Source organism: Cervus canadensis, chromosome 4 (genome assembly GCF_019320065.1).
Source record: "Cervus canadensis isolate Bull #8, Minnesota chromosome 4, ASM1932006v1, whole genome shotgun sequence".
NCBI classification, from domain to species: Eukaryota; Metazoa; Chordata; class Mammalia; order Artiodactyla; family Cervidae; genus Cervus; species Cervus canadensis.
This window is the reverse complement of record NC_057389.1, coordinates 693,987-719,403: the sequence shown is the minus strand read 5'-3', so window position 1 is coordinate 719,403 and position 25,417 is coordinate 693,987. Positions and strand designations below refer to the sequence as shown.

Genomic DNA, 25,417 nt, shown 5'->3' with positions numbered 1-25,417 from the left:
TATAAAAAGATCTGAAACCAAAAACCAAAAGGAACTCAGCGGTTGTCTGAAATATTTAGAAAGGAGTTAGTGCCCCACTTGTCCGTACCACCTGAAGCCACAGTAGACAGTTAGGCCCTGTCCATTCAGGACACCCTCTCCAGACCCCAGCTGGAGGTGCTCTGCCCCCAGTGCCCACCTGGGTCTCAGGAGTAGAAGAGACACACCCTGTGGAGTCTCCTCTCTGGTCCAGGGGAGCGTCACATCAGCCACCCTGTCTCCCTGCCCATAATAAATAAGGAGGGTTGTCAGCACCTGGGCAAGTGATGCTGTGGGCACCTGGACTGCCTCATCCTTGTGAGATTTGGTGTGAAGACAACACAGAAGGAGAACCAGCCAAGAGGGATCCAGGGAGCAGTGAGCCCCTCTTCACAGGGACCCTGTGAGACCCAAGACTCACTCTGCCCACCCTGCTGACTTTTGGGAACTGGCCTGTGTCATTCTCTGGGCAGGAGGTAGGAAGGACATCCCGGGCTCTCTTCCACCTCCTGAGACCCAGGTGGGCATTGGGCAGCAGCACCTCCACCCGGGGTCCAGAGAGGGTGTCCTGAATGCACAGGACCTAACCGGTCAGTGAGGCCAGCCATTGTCCACAGTGCACTGACCTGCTGCAGGGTCTCGGGTTCCCTGGCATCCAGCTCCCCCATCGCCAACCCCAGCTTGGTGTCTTGGGAGCCCCTCACTGGTGGGCATCCAGCAGGTGAAAGCTGCATGCCCAGCGAGAAGGAGGAGAAGCTGGTGGGGCAGGGGTCCAGCATGGAGTGTCCAAGGCCCCTCTGCTCCCCCAGGAACACCCCACCCCGCCTGCCATGGGCTTTCTCCTCTTCAGTATGTGTCTTTGTGGCTGATGTTGCCAAACACCTTCCCCTGGAAGAGAAGGCTCCATGACCGTGGAAGGGATGGAGGTGAGGAGGTGCTGTAGCCCTAAACCCAGAGAGCTTCAGAACTAACTTCCCTGAGCCCTGAACGTACTGCCTGTTACATCTGTACCAACCGAGGCCAGATCCAGGCAGATTCTCTGTGGAAACACTTTTCTGTCCAACAAGAGAGGACTTGTTAACCCACAGCTGAACCCCGAGACGTGGGACGTGCTGTAACTGTGGAGACTGCAGGGAAGGTGTTTGAGAGGCTTCTTCCCGGGCGGCTCCCCGAGGCCCCTGGAGTTACTGGACCCAGAGGGGGAGCACTCGCGCTTCTCTCCTCACTGCAGGCCAGACGGTGCCCCCAACCACACAGCCCTGCTCCTCCACCTCCCTGAGTTCAACAGAAACCCCCCGGTCACGAGGCCAAAGCGCAGTCTTCTTGGTGAGCAGAGCAGAGGCCGGTGGGAAGAGGGGTGGAGGCTGAAAACTTCTTTGTAGAAGAAAAACACGGACGTGTGTTCCCGTGTGTGGTGGCCGCATGCTGCAGTAATTGGTGTTCCCCACACATTTATGGGTGGGTTTTAGTTTCTGTATTTTCAAAATTTCTTTTTTTTTTAAACAGCTGCATATTATGAGAAAATTTTTGCAATCAACCATGAGCACTTGCAAAATAAGCTCTTATTTTTTTTCCTTTTCCTAAAATGTCACAGTTTTTTATGGTGACAGATGAACCGCCTCTTACTTTTAAGTATTCATTTAATTGGCTGCACTGGGTCTTAGCTGTGGCATGCAGGGCCTTCAGTTGCAAGATGTGGGAAATAGTGCCCTACCAGGGATTGAACGTGGCCCCCTGTGTTGGGAGCTCAGAGTCCTAGCCTCTGTATCAGCAGAGAATGCTGCGATCTCCTACTTAAAGCAAGGTTATTTATTTATTTCGGCTTGCTGGGTCTTCGCTGCTCTGCCGGCTTTTCTCTGGCTGTCGGGCGTGGGGGCTGCTCTCTCGTTTCTGCGCTGAACTTCTCCCTGTGGTGGCTGCTCTGCTGGGGAAGCAGAGACTCCAGGCTCTTGTGCTGCAGTAGTTGTGAATGGACTTAGTTGCTCCACGGCACATGGGGTCTTCCCAGATCAGGGATTGAACCCGCGTCTCCTGCATTGGCAGGTGGATTCATAACCACAGCACCACCGAGGGAGTCATTCCCCTCCCCGCTTCCTGCCAACATCCCATTTTAAAAAAAGGCTATAAATAATCTGTTTAGTAAGTTTTCAGGAGTCTGAGCTCTGAGGTCAGCGTCTGGGTGTCATTCTCCCAAAGGCATCTTGGCTTCAGATACTGGCTGGGCTCATGAGTCCAGTAAGCAGGGCAGGTCTGGTGGCTGAAGACAGGCTTGGCCTCTGGAGCTCTGCCCTCACCGAATCACCCAGGGTCCCCAAGCCCTGGCAGCCAAGTAGAGCCGCGCGCAGGCGGGGCTGGTACAGCCACGAGGCCGCCATGGTCAGGGTGGAGCGTGCGGCGAAGGCAGCTGGCTGTCCGTCCCGTGACTGCTGGTGTCCTGTCTGACCGTGCAGGGCAGTCACGGTGTCAGGTGGGGCCTGGCCGCTGTCCTGGGGACAGGATGGGACCTCAGAGAGCTCGCATCCCTACTCCCCATCTCCCAGCTCCGCTTTAGATCCTGGCTTGTGGCTGCTGGCAGCTCCCTGGGCTGGGAGGCTGTGTAAAGCACCAGCCTCCTTGCTCAAGGTCCGCTGAGACCCCCAGCTCTGGGGTCACACACCATCTGTGCCACCATCCAGGTCATCCCACTTCTGTGAGGGAGGGCCTGTGTGGGGCTGTGGGTGATGGGGAATTTGGGGGTGTTGTGGGCCGGCCCCAGGAGTCAGCTTTTTGAGGGGAGGGGAGGGAGAAGGTTTGACCTGCTCAGCCTTCCAGGGGATTCCAGGCCCAGCTCTGGTGGGAGGTGCAGGTGAGAAGCCCCTGCAGGTTTCTGGATCCCCACCGTTTTTCAGTTGAAGCCCCTCTGCCTACACCACCCCTAACTCTCCCTCCCATGGCCCCGGCCTGAAGCCACAGAAGATGGGGAGTTTACGTGGCTTCCCTTCCTGTAGGGAAACGAAGCCACAGACAAACACGTTCCTTTAAGAAAGCATAGAAACCGGAAAATAATAGTGGGTGGTTATCACTGACGCGGTTCACGTAGAGACGCTTCACAAGCCTGGCACATGGAGGGAACTGAGGGCCGTTGCCCGGAGTCGAGGACTTCGCACCCTCCGCCCCCCCTCCCCGTGGCCCAGTCTCCCCTTGGTGTCTTCTGGTGGCCGGGCGGACTTCAGCCTCCTGAGCCCCTCCTGGAAGGATCAGGCCAGGGCAGAGGTCATTCACAGAGGGGAGGGTGTGGTCGACCTTAAGAACCCCATTGCCCCCACTCTGTGTCGGAGCTCAGTTCCGGGTCTGAGCAAGCGTGGCTTCCTGGTGCTGTCCCCACCCTCACTCACCCAGGGTGGGGGGGCTTTGTGTCCACCTTGTCCCCTCGTGCAGCCTGGTCAGCCCGGGACCCGTGCTGTGTGTGCATCTGCTCTGCTCACAGCGCACCCCGGGGCCCATCAGACTTCACTCATGAAAGGGAAGTATAAGGATGAACTTTTCCATGGTTAAGAATTTCAAGGTCGTGACAGCATTGCCCAGAGCGCACGGGCACAGGTGTGAGGCCCATGCAGAGAGAAGCCGCGGTGTGGGCTTCAAGGACCCTCCGTGTGGGGGTGGGATGGGGGCGGACAGGGATTTCCTGCAAACGCGGCTCCAGGCTCTGTTCTCGGCAGGGTGAAGACTGTGGGCACTGCCTGTCTGTGGAGGGGCCCTGGGGCTGCCCAGCTCAGCAGGAACGGCAGGGGTGGGAAGGGAGGTCGGCCTCCCTTAGCACCCCTGACCTCACACTCCCTCATCAGGGCAGCCCAGTGCCTAAACAGCCCCTTCCTCGTCTAGCTCTGAAGACCTGGAAGGTGTGGGGGCTGGACGACATGCAAGAAACAAATTCTGTAAAGCAATTATCCTTCTATTAAAAAATAAAAAAGATTAAAGAAAAAACACAAAGGACAGCAAAGGTGGGGCTTGCGTTCTCAGCCAGCCTAAGCCAGATTCTGCCTGTAGTTCCGCATCAGACCAAAATGCTGGTGTTCCCACCTCGTATCACAGATGAAGAGAGAGAGAATAGCGAGAATAGAGACACAGAGAGGTTGAGTATCTTGCCCCAGCTCACATAGCTGCTGAGGGCAGGGCTGAGAACTGGACCCCTGTGGTCGACTCTGGAGTCCAGATGCTGTGATGACCCTGAGGGGGCGGCAGAGACCAGATGGCCCATGCTGAGACAGGCACGCGCACACACACACGTGCACGTGGCCTTCACCTTTGCGGCTACAGAAGTCAGAGGGGACCAGAGGTCCACCAGGAGACATCAAAGGAGAGTCGGGGTCTATAAGGAGAAGAAGCCACACTTCCCAGGAGGCGGGGGAATCCCTTTCCTGGTGAGTCTGTCTCAACCCCTACATTCCTCTCCCTGGACCCAAGAACTAACAGTCCAGTGACCTAACTGAGTTGGCTCCAGAATTATGCCTTCCCAGGGGTTCAGCTATGGCTGGACCCCACTACTGTCAGTGATAAGGGGGGAATGAGTACATAGTCTGGGATTCAGATTTGTTTGGAGACAAAATTTATTAGAAGAGGAGACCTAAAAAACCACGAAGGCAATTGGCATGAACACGTCTAGAACACTTAAGAAACCCTCTGCTGTTTATCTACCTCCTCTCCTGTCATGAAAGTGGAAGGTCTATTTAACAAGTAATTCTGTGCTTATCACACTCTTTCTTTAAAATATTTATCATATCTTTATTTATTCGGCTGTGCTGTGTCTTAGTTGCAGCATGTGGGAGCTAGTTCCCCAATCAGGTATTGAACGTGGGTCTCTGCATTGGAGTCTTGGCAACTGGACCACCTGGGAAGTCTCTCCTCATACTCCTGGGGACAGTAACGGGTCACAGACCTCCTCTTAGGCCCACTTATAGCTGAGGCATGGGGTGGCTGCAGTAATCCTCCTGTGGCTAAGGTGTGGTTTGTTGGTCATGACTCACTCACACTCCCCGCAAACATAGGGCTAATCCCCTGTGTGTGTCCTCTGGTGTCTGATGAGGACGGACTTCTGACTGAAGCTTCGCCCACACTCCCCGCAAACATAGGGCTTCTCCCCTGTGTGTGTCCTCTGGTGGGTGATGAGGACGGATTTCCGACTGAAGCTTTGCCCACACTCCCCGCAAACATAGGGCTTCTCCCCTGTGTGTGTCCTCTGGTGGGTGATGAGGACGGACTTGTGACTGAAGCATCTCCCACACTCCCCGCAAACATAGGGCTTCTCCCCTGTGTGTGTCCTCTCGTGTGTGATGAGGTTGAAGTTCTTACTGAAGCTTCGCCCACACTCCCCGCACACATAGGGCTTCCCCCCTGTGTGTGTCCTCTCGTGTCTGATGAGGACGGACTTCTGACTGAAGTTTCGCCCACACTCCCCGCAAACATAGGGCTTCTCCCCTGTGTGTGTCCTCTCGTGTGTGCTGAGACTTGACCTGTCCTTGGAGGTTTGCCCACACTCTCCATAGGTGACCCTCATAATCCCTGAGACCCTTGCCCCCGTGAGCAATGTGCCTGTGTCCTCTGGATTCAGTTTCTGGCGTGTGCTGGGCTCTTCTTTCATTCTCTCATGCACCCCAGGACCCCGCATTTGTCCTCCAGGTGTGTAGGAAGAGACCCTTGAAATCCTCTTCAGCCTTACGCTTTTCAGCAAAGGTTGGGGCCTGTCCTTGGCCCCCTGACCCTCAGGTTTGTCGCTCGGGCTGTGTGGATCTGAATATCGCTGATTTTGATTGCCTGGGCAGGGATCCTCTGGTTGCACGAGATCTCTTTCGGATGGTCTCAGGAGGGTCTGAGAGGGGTGACTGCGTTGGGTGTGTTGGCTGAGGAATTTCTGATTGGAGAAGGCCAGAGAGCAGGAGGCACATGGGTAGATCTTGGGCTTCGGTTCTGCTGAAAGAGGAAGCTTTTGGTCTGGTAGCTGGTTTGCCGTGTTCAGGCCTGCTTCACTAATTATCTAAGGGTTGACAGTGCACGATTTGTCTCCCATCGAGTGTGTCTTTATAGTCCACTTTTCCACTCCACTCTTATTCTCTACATCTACAGAAATCCAGGAAGTTGGTCTCAGGGGCCTTTTCTACATATCACCAGATAGGGAACTTCGAGCAGCATCAGAGGCAGCATCTCTCCTGATAGAGGTGGATCTGTAGGGAATTTCCCTGCGTGTAAGTGTCTGAAATGTCACATCACAGTGGCCACAGGTATTTACCCTACTGAGGGATAAGACTTGATGACTCAGGTGAAATCTCCTGAGTGGCTCCCTGTGAGGGGAAAGGGTCTATTAAGTTAGGGGCGCCTGGCCTGGAGCTCTCTGCATATGGGAGGCAGCACAGGGGGTGGTTAGATCAGGTGTGAGTAAATCTGACTTTGTGGCTCCTTGTTCAAAGAGCAGCCTTTGTGCCGATCTCTGCAGGAAGTGGGTTTGAGACTGGATGAGACCGAGCGGCCCAGGTCCCACTGACTACAGGTCTGTGGCCCCTGCTGCCCAAACTGGTTCATAAATTGCTCCTCTCTCAGTTTCCCATAAATCATAAAATAAAGACATATCCTTTCTCAAACCTTACCAGTTCTCATACCTCATTTATTTCATTCCGTCTTAGTCCATTTAACGTGCACTAGGAAGCCCTATTTAAAAATACATCTCCAGCCAGACTTTTCACACCCTCACTCCCAAGCATCTTCAGCCAGCCCACTCTCCCCTCATGTCTGGCAATTAACTGACCTCTGAGGGGACTCCCCACTGATGTCTCTTCCAAAAAATGAACCAAAGCATCGTCTTAGCAGAGAGAACATGCTGCTTGCAGCTGAAAGACGCGCGGTTGTTCTGTGTCACCCAGGAGGACCCCTGGGGCCTGCATGTGGACACAGGCCCTGAGGCTTCCGTGTCCCGTCCAGCCTCCTTCTCTCCCTCTGTGCTTCCTCCCACGACACCTGGAATGGCCACTCTTCCAGGCCCTGAGTCTGAGGCACTGGCTGCTCCCCTGCCTGGAATCCTGTCCCTCAGGCGTTATCTCTGCAGAGACCCTGCTGCACCGTCCTGCACCACACCCCACCCTCTGCTCACGCTGACCCGAGGCACGTTCCGTGCGCAGTTTTCCTCAGAGCACCAGCCTCTGTCTGGTATGAAGCCTCTGCTGCCCCAGGGCAGTGGTTCTGTCTGTTTCGGTGCGTGGAGCCCCGTTTGGCAGAGAGTGTGATCTCACGTGACAACAAAGTGGAACAGTAACTGAGTGCACATCACTGTACATGTGTTGCTTAGAAATGGGAGGAAATGAGGAAGAAACAGGTAAAGGGTAGAAAGTTGGTAGGTGCTGGAAATGTTGTTTTTTGCTTCTAAGCCTTTCAGCAGAAGGTGATGTTACCCATTTTTTTGCATGAAATATTAAAAATTAGAACTAGCATTTTTAATATAATAATTTTTCCTAACAATCATATGACAAGAATAAAATTCTGAGGCATTTTAATTGCAACTCAACTGACTTTGGACTGGATTGTACTCTGCTCCGAAATCGGACCACGGAGGCTCCCAGGATGGGGTGTGGTGCTGGAAGAGGGCTGACACTCACCTCTCCCGGGCGCGAGCTCACTCTTCCCCCAGCTGTTCCGCTTGATGCCAAGGTCCTGACCATACTCGTCCCCGTACCAGACCAGCAGCTCACAGCCCGGCCTGACCACCTGGCAGGTTCGGTAGAAGATCTGCCCGTGATACTGGAAGGCCACCAGGTTCTGCTCCTCGTCGTCGCGGGCACAGTTCACATACCTGGGGTCGAGGCCGGGAAGGGGAAAGAAACCTCAGGTGATGAGTGCCCTCCACTCTCCGACCATGCCCAGCTCCTTGCCTTCCGCCTCTGAGGCCGCCCCTCATGTGGACCTTCTGTTCACACCTTCGGCCAAGCCATGTGAATTCCCATGCCTTTCTCTCCTTACCTAATTAGCCATTTTTCCAGAGTCCAGTTCCAGACTCATCTCCACCTGAACTGTCCTTGAGGCTGGTGACCTCCAGCTCCTCTAAACTCTGAATTAAGTTCTCTTTCCTCCATAGGACTTGGTGCTCCTTGGCTAACACACAGCCCTCTGCACTCACCCCAGCCTGCCTTCTCTCCACAGGCTATCTCCCATCTCCTCACGTGTATCCAGGGTCCTATTCGCTTGCCCATCCCCTTACACGGAAACTTGGAGAGAGCGCTGATATAGCTTGAGACACGGAACAGTAATTGTTTGTTCACTGTCTGCCTGCCCTGATGAAAGGAGAGGCCCTCAGAGAATGGCCCCATTCAGGGCCATCCTGCCCCCCATTCCTTCCGAGGCCTCAGGGCCCACTTCTCACTGGAACCAAGCCTGAGGAGGTTGTTGCCCACATAGAGTCAAGGTATCCTGTATTCGGTTATCCTGGCACTGTGTAGTTACTCAAAGATAGAAAAAATAAGGTTACTGTTCCTAAAATCAATTGGCTAATGTCTGTCTGCAGTATGTTCTCCAAAAGGACATGGGTTGTGTGATCTGCTTCAGTAACGAAGTTCACTGTCTAAACTGAAACATAAAGTGCGTGGTAAGTGTCCATTAAGTCAGTTAAAGTGTCCCTGGTGAATCGAGACTCCTCAAGTTGTTTTCAAGTCCACCAGTTTTGTTCAGCATACAGACCTGTATCTTGATGGCACATGCCATATTTTTATTTCCTTCTTTCTAGTGTCTTTTGAAATGAAAGAGCATGGTATGGAGGGAAAAGAGGAAAGAAGATGTGAAAGCTGTTGAGGGAGCCGGGTTGAGAAGGAAAGGGGCGTGGGATGGAGGGAGTCTCAATGTCTACACACTGCAGACTCACTGCCCTCACCTCATCCAGTTGGCCCAAGACGTGTCCTTTCCATCCACATACTCATAGCAGTTCCTCCCTTTGGTGATCTGAGTGTCAGAGAAAGAGTTACAAGCTTTCCTCTTTCTTTTATTTTTTCTTGGTAGGAAGATATAGAAGAGCTATTTCCCTGTGTAGTCATTGGTGCTTTTCAGCCTGCATGGATTTACCTGCCAGTTGGACCCCTCGGTAAGCCCCTTACTCATCATTGCAAGTCTGAGTCTCTTGGTTCATTGAAGGCAAGGCCTCCACAAGGGAGGAGTCACTTCTGTGTGTCTGTACTACTGTGTTCCCACCTCTCCTCAGACATTTAGATACAGATCCTGAGTGTGTGTACACAGTGGTCCCACCTCTCCTCTGACCCTTAGATAGAGGTCCTGAGTGTCTGTACACTGTGGTCCCACCTCTCCTCTGGCCTTTAGAGGTCCTGAGTGTCTGTACACTGTGTTCCCACCTCTCCTCTGACCTTTAGATAGAGGTCCTGAGTGTCTCTACACTGTGGTCCCACCTCTCCTCTGGCCTTTAGATAGAGGTCCTGAGTGTCTCTACACTGTGGTCCCACTTCTCCTCTGACCTTTTCATAGAGTTCCTGAGTGTCTGTACACTGTGTTCCCACCTCTCCTCTGACCTTTAGATAGAGGTCCTGAGTGTCTGTACACTGTGGTCCCACCTCTCCTCTGACCTTTGGATAGAAGTCCTGTGTGCCTGTAGACTGTGGTGCCACCTCTCCTCTGATCTTTAGATAGAGGTCCTGAGTGTCTGTACACTGTGGTCCCATCTCTCCTCTCATCTTTAGATAGAGGTCCTGAGTGTCTGTACACTGTGTTCCCACTTCTCCCCTGATCCTTAGATAGAGGTCCTCTGTCTCTGTACACTGTGGTCCCACTTCTCCTCTGACCTTTAGATAGAGGTCCTGAGTGTCTCTACACTGTGGTCCCACCTCTCCTCTGACCTTTATAGGGAAGTCTTCTGTTGACGCCCAGGGCACACAGTACCCAGGGCTGACTGTGTCATTGCTGACCATGTTATCACCATGTGCGTCCTTGCATGTAGACATGAAGTACCCCCCACCACATACAAGCCATTAGAGGCCAGAAGACAGGGAAAGGGGTGCTTCTCACCAGCCAGGCGTATCCACTGTTGGCGGCCTCTTCATCGTCCGTGATCTGGCCCTCATAGGGTCCAAAGTGCAGGCCCAGCGGCAGATCGGACGCCTCGTTCCACACTCCAAGCCCAGCGTCAGGGATGCCCGACAGTCTGATGCTCAACCCAGGGGGCAGCGTGAGGGCTGAGCGGTTGGCATGCCCCTTTTCCACTGCACAGTCCTTTACAAAGGTTGGGGGCCCATGGGCAGCACAGCTGTCGATGAAGAAGTTCTGACACTCCTCACAATCTGGAGGTGAGAACAGGGATGAGAGGAGTTATAGTGATGTTGCTGGTCGTAACGACCTCCTCGAAAGAACTGGGGCACTCATGGTGTTAGGGGAAGCACACTGGTTGAGACCGCCCACCCTGGTCAGGCACCATAGTAACCATTTGCTTGAGTTGTTTTATGACAGGAGATCCTGATAAGGAATACCGAACTAATAAGCCACCACCAACCGGAAGAGTTCGGGAAAGATCAAAAGGAGACACCGCATGTCTGTCCACTTCCCGGAATCCCTCTCTCTAGCATCCACCTTGGCTGTGGGATGCGTCAGCCATCAGGAAAGGCTCTGAATTAAAATGATTCGCCAAAATCACCCGGAAACTAATCCATCACCATAAAACCTGAGACTGTGAGCCACGAGGCAGAGCAGTTCTCCTGGGTTCCCTTACCTCCTGCTCTCCGCTCAGGTGCCCTTTCCCAACAAAATCTCTTGCTTTGTCAGCATGTGTCTCCTTGGACAATTCATTTCTGAGTGTTAGACAAGAGCCCAGTTTTGGGACTTGGAAGGGGTCCCCCTTCTTGCAACAAATGGCGACTCTGGTGGGACTCTTCTTTGCTGAGACTGATATCCTGACCACTCGGGGTACTCAGGGGTCAGCTTGTCTGCCAATGGGCCAGACCCAGCGGCTGCAACTGGGACCTTTTTGTCCCTGGTCTTCTCCTGATGCAGACAACTGGCCAGAGTGCCCCGACCGGTAAGGAACAAGAGACTTTGTTGACCTCTCCCCTTCCCTCTCTCTTTCCTCTCCCTAGCCCTTCCTATCCTTCCCATTTTTCTAGTCCCCTGGTCCTGGACGCAGGAATCTGGTTGAAGGGCCTCAGCTTGAGCTGAGGATTGGAGACCTATCACCTCCTCTTGGCAGAGAACTCGAATTTTCTGGTCTGGTTTCTGGTAGGGCCGGGTTCCAGTCCTCCCTTTTCTGGAAGCCCAGGGAAAAGTCCCGTAACGCCTGGGTGTCTGCAGGTGGCAGGAGACGTCTGTAAGGCCACCCCTTTTGTCCCCCTTTCCCGCCTCCTCCTCCTTCTTCTTTCAACCTGGCTTCCTTTCCTCCTTTTGAAATCTTTGAAGACATCTGAAGTTTGGTGTCTCTATGGAAGGTTTTCTGAGAGACTGTATTCTTGTATTTAAGGGAGTGTCTGATGAGGACTGCCAGGTTTATATGTGTGTGTTTTAACTCTGCTCTGTGTTGTGATTTGTGATGGCCATTTTGCTTTGTCTGGCCACCATTTAGACCTGCTGCCATTTTGTTAGAATTTGATTTTCTTTCCCTGTGCCTTAAGACCAGGGCTCTCAGGAACACTTATATAGACCATCTCTAACTCATGAGACTGAGAGAAAAAGGAAAAAAGCCTTTAAAAATGTTATTTATTTCAACTTTTTTATAAACTAGTAAATTTTATATTGTAATATCTAATTCATGACCTAACTTAGAAAATGAAGCTAGATCTTGCACTGTGTCTGTCTAAATATGTTTTGGTATGTCTTTGTCTCTGGGTAATATTTTTTTAGGTTTATTTGTAAATTAGCTCTATTTAATTGGCTTAAAAAAAGGTAAGTGCTTACAAATCAAATAATTCTAAATTAAACAATAAATTCCAGGTTTAGGTGAACTGGGAAATATTCAGTACTAAATACCTGATATTAATGTTTTTTGTTGACCTATCTAATATAGACATGTCTTAGAGTAATTAACATCAAGTAGAATATTTTCATTGTACCTAGGTTTAATATAAGTTAAATATTATACCTGTTACAAGTTTGTCAACAAGGAAATTACCTCGAGTGAAAAAACTTCTAAAAAATGTAAATGAGGTATGAGTTTGTATATAAACTCTATTAAGAATAATTATTCTTTAAAAATATCTGTCTACAATAGTCTCTCCAGATTGGCGTAAACTGAATTTCTATGTGTCGTGCTAAACTAAGTATTGGAAGTCTATTAAATAATTATGTCATTTCCAAATGAAATAAGATTTTTGAAACATTTACTACTAAACACTGATTTCCTTTTACAGAAAAACTAAAGAGATTTGGGACTATAAATGAATAATGTTTGATGCCATCCTAAAATGTTTTAAGAAAGCAAGGGTTTTAGAAATTATCACTGGTATTTATGCTCACCAATCTATAAAATGCTAATATAAAAGTTAGCTCTTGGTTGCTAAAGGAAAGCAGGAAGTGTGCTTTCAGTAAAAAAGTATGAAAAAATACTAAAAAGAGTTATGCATGATCAGGATTTTCTAAAATTGGATTACAATTAGTTAGATAAATGGATTTTGTTAGGAATGACAGGGTCATAAGAAAACTGGTTAGAGCCACTTAGGTCCAAGATGGCGGAGCTGACTTTCACTAGACCTTGAGCCTTGGTATTTACGCCCATTGTGACATATCAACAAGCTAAATGATACACCCATCAACATTGACTAAATCTGACCAAATGTTCTAAACGCTTTTAATTGATCTTTTCAATGAAACTTCCTAAATCGAATTCTTTTGAAGTTCCTTTGACATCTAGCTAACTTTGGGGTGCTTCAGAGGGCCCCTGAAACATCCCAAAGAGAGATATTAAACTGTGTTTATTTGGTTGGTTAAATTACATGAAAAAGATTATCAAATGAGTAATAAATCTGCTCATGTTATAATGTATGATAAAATTACTAATACAGATATCCTAGAAATTATATGGAGTTCTTAACCTTTTGATATGTCTTGGTGTTCTAATTAGAAACCTGATGACTTCAGAAAAGTTAACAAAGGACTGAATGAACCAGCGAATATGCTTATAACTTATGGTTTCTATCTAAAAAAATTACAGGTTTGAATCTTGTGTTTTCTGGGAGTAAGGAAAACCTTCCTCTCAAACTAATTATGAAAATAATTTGGTAAAATTATATGTTATGAACAAAACAATTATATTTTCTCTCTCTCTGGCTCCTCCAGAAATTTGGAACTCTTAGGTTTCCAGTAAGTTTATCAAATGAGCTAGGAAGTTTATCTCACTAACAGGTAGAAAAATATCAAGGAATTTTTGAGACCTTAAAAAGGGAAGAGTTCACCTAAATTTGTTAGACAAAATCTGTGAGAAGCCTTTGGTGTGAGTTTCCCAGCCCTGTTTTATATTAAAAGTTCAGTCTGAGATTCTATAAATGTTTCAGCAAAATAAAAAGTCTATTAACATTTATGGTTATATAAATCATTAGACCAAAATTAGTGAGAACAGACCTGTTTTGCAAACAAACTAGCCTTAATTTGGTTATATTTGATAAAAATGAGGGTAACTTTAGGAAAAAAAAAAAGATATTTCAAAAAATGTTAAATCTCAGTTAATGGAGGTCTGCATGTAGTAAGACTCATTTCTTAGATAGTTCTTTGCTGTTCTGTGATATTAATGTAAAATTTAATTGAATTCTTAAAGAACACCCTAAGTTTGTTTCTGAAGCTTATCTCAGTAATCTATCTTTGGATGAAGATCAGATGCCTCATGACCTGCAACCAGGACTAGAAAAAGACATAATTTAGGAGACTGTCTCCAACCTGGATAGAAGGGCTTTTTATCAGGTACTCTTAACTAGCTCATGCACAATGAAACTGAAGGAAAATTAACTCTTAGATTAATTCCCACTTCCAAAGGCCCCTACACTGGATTGGTCTATAGAAAAGACAGCCGACCTGATCTCACCTTCAAATGATGCTCAAACAGGAAAAACTACACTACACCAGGATGAAAAGACAACTACATCAGAGGTAGGCAGCTTGCCCAAGATGCTGGATCTGCTTCGTATGATCATTTGTAATGTTTTCTTGACTTCTTAGACCTTTGCATATAAATCAAATGCTTTTCTTTCATAGGCCTGATCCTATGCTAGTTTTAGAAATCAATCCAATTGTTGGGTTTGTGGCCAATTACCTGTATCCAATTCTGGGTTACTTTGGTAAATTTCTCTACTATAAGACTCTAACTGGTTGGCCCTGAAAAAATTTACTTTAAAAAAAAAATTATAGTCATATTCAGGTCACTGTGATGCTACTAGACGGGATCCCCTCACTGGGCCAATTAATAATGCCTGCTCTGACTCTGGCCATAAATTTGAGCTTTTTTCTATCACTCAGGCTTAATCAGAGCAACAAGAAAAGTTTCAGCAAAAAAAAAAAAAAAAAAAAAATCTCCCACAATTATGAGAAGGATTTATATAGATAACACCATGCTATGGTAATTTAGGTTTAAAGTCTCCTCTGTGTTGGAAACAATTCAATCATACTAAGGATAATCTGTCTAGTAACACTAAAAAAACTGGGCTATGTGCCTTATAGACGGTGGTACCAATGTATAATTTCCCTGAAAGATAAAGATTTGTACAGAGTAGACTAAGTCAGACGACCTGAGTTATACTGGGCTATGTGCCTTATAGATGGTGGTGCCAATGGATAATTTCCGTGCAAGATAAAGATTCGTGCAGAGTAGACTAAGTCAGACGACCTGGGATATACTGGGCTACATCTAATGGAAGCTCTTAAGTCTTACTTGTGACTTTACTAATACTGCTGGCTATGCTCTTTGTATTTCACCTGTTTTACAAAACTGCTATTTCTTACACTGCCAAATGTGTGACTGAGGCCTCTGATAAAATAATATATAGTTCCCTATGAGATCGATGATGATAACAGTGTAACTCTAGATATGAAAAAAAGCAACAAGAGGGAATGTCTTCCTGGACCAAGAGGCTAGTAAGACAGGTGGTCCAGAGAATTTTGGATACTGTTTAATGGCCTAGTCCAGTAACAGCACATTGAGTGGCCTGTCAATAAAATCTTTGCCAAGCCTGAAAATGGACATTCTCAGCACCATGGGGTAAAATGGTCATGAAATGCCCCCCTCAAAATCATGGTCAAGTTTATGAGCAAAAAGGGGCTCTGCCAACTTAAGATTGACACTTGCCATCTACATCTACAGAGATTAAATCACGGCCTGTGCAACTGCTGACTTTCAACAGCCCTGAAAGGAGTTCAGGGTGAAAATCAGGAATGAGGCACTCGGTGCTCTGAAAAAAACTGGCAGAACAGGCCTTCAGATAGTTAGATCTTTTCAAGAGATTTTATGAGTCCCAATTCTTGCATCTTCTCATACCTAGAGAAACACTGACGTCAGTAATGGTGCCATCTGCTTTGGCTATTAAGGAAAATTTTACAACTAAAAGTCAAAATAGAGTACTCAGCTATGGTTCAGACATCCTGGAAAATAACCAGGTGTTGCTATGGGTGTAATTTCAGATTAGACGTTATATTGCTAAACACTTGAGTTTTCTGAGTCATGTCAGGCTTAGATGCCACCATTCTCAAAACAATGTCTGCTGGATGCTAATAACTTCTACCTTACTTTTTATAAAACTAGACAACTGGCCACCTGGCTAAAAGTCTCCCTGAAGTGCCAGGACTAGACTGGGTTTCAGGCCTATTCTTAAAAAAAAAGAGATTTATTTTGTCTATTAAAATTCCAGTTATCCCTCCTCCAGCTACTACTAATTGGGTCTGTTACAACAAAATGGCAGACCAAAAGATTGAGATTTTAATCATACAAGGCTCAGATCTAGGACTTAGAACTCAGGAATACTTCCAAGTCAGTGTCTCTTCTCCAAGCTGAGGCGGTCCTATGCCCCATTTTGACAAAAACTTATCACAGTCATAGTCGCCCTGTTCCCTAAATTAAAACTGAGCAGGACTCTGTGGGTGTCGACTCTGGAGTACAGATCTGCTCTGGGTTCTCCATTTCTTATCTGTAAGATACAGGCTTCATTCAGCCTCCTTGACCTTCCCTGAGTTCCAAAGGGTGGATTCAAACGATTGCAAATCAGGGAAGGGAGAGAATACAGAAACAGGAGAAACAATCAAATGGTGGTACAGCCTCGAGACAGGGTCCTGGTTCCTACTCAAAGAAATACGCATAACAATGTCTTTTGAGCTCTTCTACAGAACTGGAGCCAACACCCAGGTGGAAGATGGTAACTTCAGACTAAACACAAGATTCCTGGAGCACAGCTCTGTTCCTTCACCACCAGCCAACCAAAAAAAAAAAAAAAGTCACAAACCCTGCAGCCCTCACTCCAAATGTTGCCTCCTATTTCTGGGGACCAGTGATGACCATCCTGTAAGGTCTCCTGTTTGGCCCCTGTCTATTTCATCTCTGAGAGGCGCCAACAGTTTCAAACTAAATTGCTGTTATTACAAGAGTAAAAGCTGGTTTCAGATATAGAACACCCCATCTTAGATCAGGGAGAGAGAGACTTCTGCTCTGCTAGGCAGGCCTATGCCCAGGCACAGCAGGAAAAATTTACAGAAGAAAGAGACCTCCACCCCAATTCCCAAGAAGCATCTTGAGTATAAAGTCTCTCGGGGGGGAGTTGTTAGGGGAAGCACACTGATTGAAACTTCCCACCCTGGCCAGGCACCACAGTAACCATTTGCATGAGTTGTTTTATGACAGGAGATCCTGATAAGGAATACAGAACTAATAAGCCACCACCAACCGGAAGAGTTCAGGAAAGGTCAAAAGGAGACACCGCATGTCTGTCCACTTCCCAGAATCCCTCTCGCTAGCATCCATCCTGGCTGAGAGATTCGTGCGCCACCAGGAAAGACTCTGAATTAAAATGATTCGCCAAAGACCACCCGGAAAATAATCCCATCACCATAAAACCTGAGACTGTGAGCCAGGAGGCAGAGCAGTTCTCCTGGGTTCTCTTACCTACTGCTCTCCACCTGGGAGCCCTTCCCAATAAAATCTCTTGCGTTGTCAGCATGTGTCTCCTTGGACAATTCATTTCCGAGTGTTAGACAAGAGCCCAGTTTCGGGCCCTGGAAGGGGTTCCCCTTCCTGCAACAATGGCATTTGGCCTCGATCCTGCACCCCAAGTCATAGAGGAAGGGGATGACCGGGGGACCAGATGGTGAGGTGAGGTTAGTGGACCAAGGCCTCGTAGCCCCTTCTCCGTGAGTGGGCCAGCAGGGTCACTCACAGAGGTAGTCGTCATCCTGGGGCTCGCTGACCTCTTGGTACACGTGGCCCTTTCTTTCCCGTAGACTGTACCTCCTCACTCCAGTCTCCTTTCTTCTGAGTTCTAAGATGGAGAACAGAAGCTAAGCAAGGCTGATGGGGTCTGGGGAGTTAGTCCCTGTTTTATCAGAAAGTGTGATTTCTCCTACCTGTCCATCTATACACTTTGTTAAAACTTTCTTACATGTATTTTTCAAACTTTTACTTTTGTAGTTATGTTTTCATGTTACATTGTTTATTTCTTGGCCACACTGCATGGCTTGTGGGATCTTAGTTCCCCGATCAGGAATGGAACCCACACCTCCTGCAGTGGGAGTGTGGAGCCTTAACCACTTCACCCCCAAGAAGTCCCTTCTCTATACTTTCTTTCTTCTCCCTTTAACTACAGGTTCAGGAGACTGAGGCTCCACTGACCACAGATGCCCAGTTCAGTGATAGCATCCTGCACTTCCCGTTAGTAGGTTTAACTTCCAAACCTTCCTACTTAGGAAATAGTTCACCGACACATCTACTCAGAAAACATATGTCAAGGGCACATGACATGTAAGGGCACATGAGCAGAGATCTGGGCATAAACACTAACAAAGCACGGTTCCCATCATCACAGCTGGATTTATTGAACTACTTGTAGATGTCAGACTTTTGCATTTAATGTAAGACTTTCAAGCATCATATGAGTTATGTATCCGTATCTTCACTTTCCAGATAGCAATCGGGACCTCAGAAAATGTATAAGATTTTCCCAAGGCCCCAGTGCTAACTTCATGTCTCAGATCAGTCCAGCTTAAACCCATGCCTACCCAAAGTCCATGCCACACACCTAGGTCACACTTATTAGTTTTTCTACAGGGATTAGAGGAACTAATTAGAGGAACTCCCTAAAATTTCTCTTACCGACTTTTTGTCTGGGGTGCTGTCCAGGGGTCCTTGCTTTTCTGTGATGGGGCACTGGTTTCTGAGCCTGCTTGGAGCCACTTGTCTTCAGCGATTTTGCTGCTCCTAGCAATTCTTTCAAACTAGATTCCTTACTTAATGGTGCCCTGGACATTCTCTTCATGTGAGTAAGAGACAACATGCAGTTCTTTAGTTCTTTAGGACTTTAGGAAGTGTTTTCACATGCATGACTTTAGTTAATACTTTGACAATTCTTAGAAATACCTGATTTGGAGGGGGGTGGGTCTGAACACTGGAGTGTAACAAAAGGACCTAGGTGGATAGTGAATCAAAGCTAGAATTCATATCTTAAGGCTCTTCCCCTTCAACTTTCTGCATAAAAGTGAGAGCAAGGGAGGAAGAATAGCTGGAGGTCAGGGAAAGAAGAGGGTAAGAACTCGTAGAGAGAATCGGGGGTGTTCTATTAATTAGTGGCCCTTTGATGGATGAGGAAGTATGGAAAATTACAGAGGGGACAAAACACATCTGGAAAATAAGGTGACAAAGCAGTGAGATTGAGAAGAGAAAAGAGGATCGGCAGAAACACATTTAGACAATAAAGAAAATGAGATGAAAGTTGCAGGTTGCCATGTCCTACAGACAATGTTTGGAATTAAAGTAGCTGGTCTCATCAGTTCTCCTTGAACAAGGCTGTATGACTAGCTGGTTCTACTCATTTTCCTGATCCATTCATTGGTATACAGGCTAATTCTTAATATTATAGTGGACATGAAATTTAATAACCTTCAACAAATTGTTGTGTGAGCTATTTAATACAGTAAGAACGTGAGTGTACATCCCTGGTATGAATTTATTCCCTAAACTGCATCTATATTTGAAGTCTAGCTCACAGATACTATCTTCAGCATTCTTTGACCTTTCTACTTCTAGATGAATGCTCAAATGTGGAGTCACTCATTCACAAAACATTCAGTGTTCCCTCAGGGGCTTTGAGCTGGGCTTGGACTTCTGAGAATGAACGGGTGTTGGCTAGGATCTCAAAGCTCACAACACAGGGGCAGGCTAAACAAATGATTCCAAACAGGAGAGTTGCCTATTAGAGCTCAGAGGGGGAGCTGTTCCTCCCTCCTGCAAGAAGGAGAATTTGAAATGATGCCCAGATGATGAGTTTCTACTCAAAAGTGGGTAATCTATGTGAAGTCCTTCTGTTATTTTCTTAGTTGTTGCTTTTCAGTCATAAACCTGAGGCTTCTCAGGGTTGCGAGTTGCTTCCTCTTATTGGAGTGGGAGTCTCTGAGGTAGGGATCCTGTCTCCTTCTTCATCTTGGACTGTCCACTCTACACACTGCCCAGCATGTCCTTAAGCTTCCCTTAGTCAGATGTCTTAGCATATCCCTCCCTAGCACAGCACAAAAGAACTGAGGTTGAAAACATCTCTCAGATGAATGATATAAAGATGTATGAATAAGCTTCATAGAACTATGGGAGTTTTAATCAGTTTGTAAGGGGTTTAGAGAACGTGCATTGGTTTAGATTGCACTACCAGTGATACTGTGATCTCAGACATATAATCAAATGTTTTTTACCTCATTTTTTGGATTTATAATGGTGATAGCTATATACCTACTTATAGGTACTGTAGGATTGATTTAAGGTTTAAGTAAGTTTATTCACATAAAATGCTTAAAGTCTGAAATATTATGAAAATAATGTTACAATAGAACAGGATACTATGGTTGTTTTTCTTACTAACTGTAAAGATGGTGATGGTATCAGACAGTGTGCTAAAGATTCAGGGCAGGAAGGCAGCCGTCTCAAGGATCTCTGTGTTTTCTCCTATTCTCACCTGTGACTGGATCCATGAGGAGGACATTTTGGCAACAGGATTTGGGAAATACTCACCTTCTGGTGTTTACTGTGGTCCACTCTGAAGGCCAAAGAAGAAGGTTTACCTAAAAAATGATGAGAATCAGTGTTTTGGTTGGGAAATGTTTCCAAACTCTGGGTATTCTAATTAAGGACACATAATCCTGAGCCAGAGAGTGACAAGGACAAGGATTACCAAAGGAGGAATGGAAGATGATTTCTGTATCATCAACTCCCATGGTTTCACTAGGAGCATTACATAATTTTCTTAAAATTAAAAAAAAATTATGAAACTTCATCTGTGCTCATCTGATGTTCATAAAGTATCTAATAAATTTAGTAGCCTTTCATGACAAAAGTATTCATCAGTGTAGAAATACGAGGAAGTGACTGCAATATAATAAAGGTCATATATTGAAAGTCTACCTCTAACATCATAGTCATCAGTGAAAAGCTGAAAACTTCTACGATTAAGTAAAAAAGCCAAGGATGCCCATTATCAACATTTCTGTTCACCATAATATTAGAACTCCTAGCCAGGGCTTTAGGTTAGAAATGGAAACAAAAGGTTTCCATTTGGAAAGAAAGAAGTAAAATTATGTCTGTTCACAGGGCCATGGTTTCATGTGCAGAAAAATCTTTAAATACACACACACACAAATCCGGCACAGAAAGTTGCATGGTACAAAATCAACATTCAGATATATTTCCATGCATGAAGAATGACCATTCCACAAAGGAAAATAAGAAAACAGTCCTATTTATTTTTTATTTTTTTAAAGCTATACTGAACAGCTAAATTAAAAAAAATATATTTATCTTTATTTATTTGTTTGTACCAGGTCTTTGTTGTGGCATGTGTGATCTAGTTCCCTGACTAGGGACTGAACCCAAGTTCTCTGCACTGGGAGTGTGGAGTCTTAGCCACTGGACAAATAATCTTATTTATAATAGCATTGAAAAGAATGAAGTAATTAGAAATAAACTTAAGGAGATGAAAGACTTATATGGTGAAAACTACAAAACATTGCTGAAAGGAATCTGACATAAATACATAGGTGTCTCATGTTTATGGATTTGGAGGCTTAATATTATTAAGCTGTTCATACTACCCAAAGCAATTTAAAGATTCAATGCAATTCCTATTAAAATCCCAATGGAATTTTTTTCAGATATAGAAAATCCATCCAACAGTTAACACGGAATCTCAGAGCACCCCAAATAGGCAAAGTAATCTTAGAAAGAACAGCAAAGCTGGAGGCCTCTGATTTCAGAACATACTACAAAGGTACAGGAACCAAAAGAGGGTAGATTTGGCAAAAAATGTGTGCTTAGTCGCTCAGTCTTCTTGATGTTTTGTGACTTTTTGGACTGTAGTCCACCAGGCTCCTCTGTCCAGGGGATTTCTCAGTCAAGAACACTGGACAGGGTTGCCATTTCCTTCTCCAGGGGATCTTCTTAACCCGTGGATTGAACCATCATCTCCTGTGTCTCCTGCACTGAAGGCAGTTTCTTCACCTGCTGAGCCACTGAGGAAGCTGGCTGGCATAAAGACAGATATGTCAATCAATGGAACAGAGTAGACAGCCAGAAATAAACTCTTGGATACATGGTCTAATGATCTTCATCTAGGGTGTCAAGATAATGGGGAAAGTTTAATACCTGTAATGAATGGTGCTGGAGAAACAAAATAACCATATGCAAAATAATGAACATCATACATCTTGAAGAAAAATCAACTCAGAACGGATTAAAGACCTAAATGCAAGACTTGATAATACTCTTAGAAGAAAACAAGGGTGAAGCTTCACGACATTGAAACAGCAATGATTTCTTAGATATGGTACCAAGTGCACAAGTATTAGTAACAAAGTACAAATAGACAAATGAGATTAATCTTAAAACCTCTGTGCAGCAAAGGACACTGAACAGAGTTGAGAAGGCCACCTACAGGATGGTAGAAAATATTTGTAAAATATGCATCTGATAAGGGGTTAATAAGCATACACCAGTATGAAGGCTACCTATAAGCCAGGAAGAGAACCTGATTGACCATGATGGCACCTTGATATCAAATTTCCATGCTCCAGCATTGTAAGAAAACAAATTTCTGTGGTTTAAGGAATGCAGTCTGCTTTGTTATGGCAGTCTGAGCTGACTAACAGTGAGAGAAGGAATTGAATAGACATTTCTCCAGAGAAAATACACAAATGGCCAACAAACATATGAAAAGATGCTCAATATTACTAATCAATAGGGAAATACAAATTGAAACCTTCTGTGATGGGCAATATGTCTAAGAAGACAATAGCAAGCTTGGTAAGGATATGGAGAAATTGGAACACTTATACACTATTGTTGGTAATGTAAAATGTTGCAAGCTTTCTAGAAAACAGTATGGAGTTTCCACAGAAAATTAGAACTGCTGTATGATCTAGCAGTCCCACTCAAAAGTGTATTTCCATAAAAAAATTGAAAGCAAGTTATTGAATAAATAGTGGGCACATGTATGGTCCTTTCTGCATTATTCCCAATGGGCAAGATGTGTAAGCAATCTAAATGTTCATTGGTGGATAAAAGATAAAGATTATATATGCGATATATGTTATAGCTCTTATATCCACATGCACACAATGGAATGCTTTGAAGCCTTAAAAACGAATTCTGTCATATGCTACATCATGGATGGGCCTCGATGATATTATACTAAGTGAAATGAACCAATCAAAAAAGAGAAATATTGCCTGATTCCACTTCGATGAGGTATCTAAATTAATCAAATCCGTAGAAACAGAAAATATAATCGTGGTTGCCAAGGGCTGTGAGGAGGAACGGTTGGAGAATTGTTACTCAGTGGGTTAGGACTTCAGTCACGCAAGAAGTAACATTTCTACAGATTTGTTGTACAACCATGTGTATGTATATCCCCGGTGGCTCAGCGGTAAAAAATCCACCTGCAATGCAGGAGATGCAACAGATGCAGGCTCAATCCCTGGGTTGGGAAGATCACCTGGAGCAGGAGATGGCAACCCACTCCAGGATTCTTGCCTAGAGAATCCCATGGACAGAGGAGCCTGGTGGGCTACAGTCTATGGGTACGCAGAGTCAGACACGACTGAGCAATTAACACTGTGGCCACTAACACTAACGTGCACATAGTTAGCAACAGTGTGCCATACACTCAGAAACTGTTAAAAAGGTAAATAAAGACGTGCAGGCGTATGGTGAACCGAGGCGTATGTATTCCCTATGAAGAATCTCTCCTTATGTCAAAACCTTTGCAGACAACCAAATGTTTGCTTTTCATGTCCCTTTCACTAGTTTTAATAACCTCAGGGAACAGAGGGACTTCTCTGGTGCACAGTGGATGAGAATCTGCCTGCCAATGCAGAGGACAAAGGTTTGATGGCTGGTCCAGGGAGATTCCACTTTCTGCGGGGCAGCTAAGCCTGTGTGTCACAAACTACAGAGCCTGCATATGCCCTGCAACAAGAAGACACTCACAGCAACCAGAGAAAGCCCATGGACAGCAACAAAGACCCAGTGCAGCCAAAACTAAATAAATAATTTTTAAAAATCTGGGAGAACAGAAATCCATAGATGGAGAATCATAGAACTATCTAAATTGTTGTCTCCAGTGATGCAGATTAACTCTTCTAAACTCTTTGAGCAGCTGAAGAGGAAGTGAGCTGCTCACTTCTATTTTATAATAAGTGTACTTCATTTTATTTACCTGATGCCATCTCTGGTCAGTGAAACGTGGGAAAGATCATGGAGAATAAATAGTTCTCTCAAACCCTTTCCCAGAATCAAAATATAGAATTAATTTAACCTTAGGGTAAGAAGATCACAGGTTTTGTTTTATATACATACATAAATAATGTATCTTGACATAATATGTTAATCATTTCTTCTTCGAAGAGATTTAATCCAGTAACCAATGAGATTAGTATTAAATCTGTTTGGTGAATTTATTTCTAAGGTTTCTTTAACTGCCTTTCACTAAGAATGTTTAGCAAAAATAATTCTTTGTAAAAAGAATGATAAATTTTAACCATAAAATTTTTGAGAATTACACTGGAAAACCTATACATTCATCTTCATTCAGGCTAATGTCAATATTCAGCCACAACTACTTCAGAATGCTGAAAATTATGTTTTCCCTACTACTGGCTGAGATGTAGTTGAGACCTAAGCCCAGGCTGGTTTCAGGAAGACACCTCCAAATCCTCCTGGCCTCTCACCTTGCTGCCTTGGTGTCCATTCTTCATCAGAATCCTCAGTGTCATCTACCTGGGGCTTGATGACCTGCCTGCGGTGATGCATGAAATCTGGTCGAGTGGCTCTGAAACCTGGAAAGAAGCAAAACATTTGTTCTAAGAAAGAGAAACAAAGCATAGAAGCAATGGGAAGTGTCACAAAGTCAAGGAAATCTGTAGGATGGGCTGGGGGAATCTAGAATAAGGCAAGAGGTGAGCTCTGCACTGTAGGGTCAACCTCCCTTTGGTACAAAACTGTAAACATTTCCTCCAGGTTAGTCTCTACACAAAAGGGAACTGTGAGCAGATGAAGCTACCTAAGAGCTGGCCAAGTGAACACTGAGGGTGAAGACCTGTTTCATGTTTCCCAAGCTCACAGGCACCCAGCACTTCCTGTTACCTATAGCAATCAGCGCTTCGTAGATTCTTTTCATATTCCTATATCGGATTTTTTCCCATTCTCCCATCTCTTCCCATTGTTCCTTGGAGAAGTATACGGAGATGTCTTTGAAAGCATCTTTGTCCTAAGGAAAATAATAGATTTCATCAGTGATTTACTAATCTAAGTCAGACCTTAGAGCTGGGCCTTCTCCTCCACCTTTTGTGCAGGGAGTAGCCTGAAGCTACTGGGTGGTCTGTGTGAAACAGGGATGAAGGCTTTCCTTCCCGACTGTGTCCTGCTTAACTGAACAGACGCTGAGCATTTTCCTAACTCTCCCTGGACACAGAGCAGTTGACGAAGCTAGTGTCCTGTATTGTCCCACTCCACCCCCACCATCTCAAACAGGACCAGGCATTCCCATCCTGTGTACGGTCACAGGGAAGTTCACTCAGCTGCCCAGGCATGCAGTCTGTGGTGCTTCAGGGACCAGCGCCAGGTCCTTCCTATAGAGCTGGCTTAGAGCCCAGCTTTGCTGCCTCCACCTCTCACCGTGGGCTTCCGCTCTGTTCTCCCGGCATCTCCCTCAGTGCTCTCCTCTGGAGACCTGTTGGGCCTCAT

General features: G+C 45.8%; 1 pseudogene; it reads right to left on the bottom strand.

Annotated features, from left to right (window-relative positions):
- Window positions 1-5,017: 5,017 nt before the first annotated feature.
- On the bottom strand, window positions 5,018-25,417 carry LOC122439456 (annotated as a pseudogene).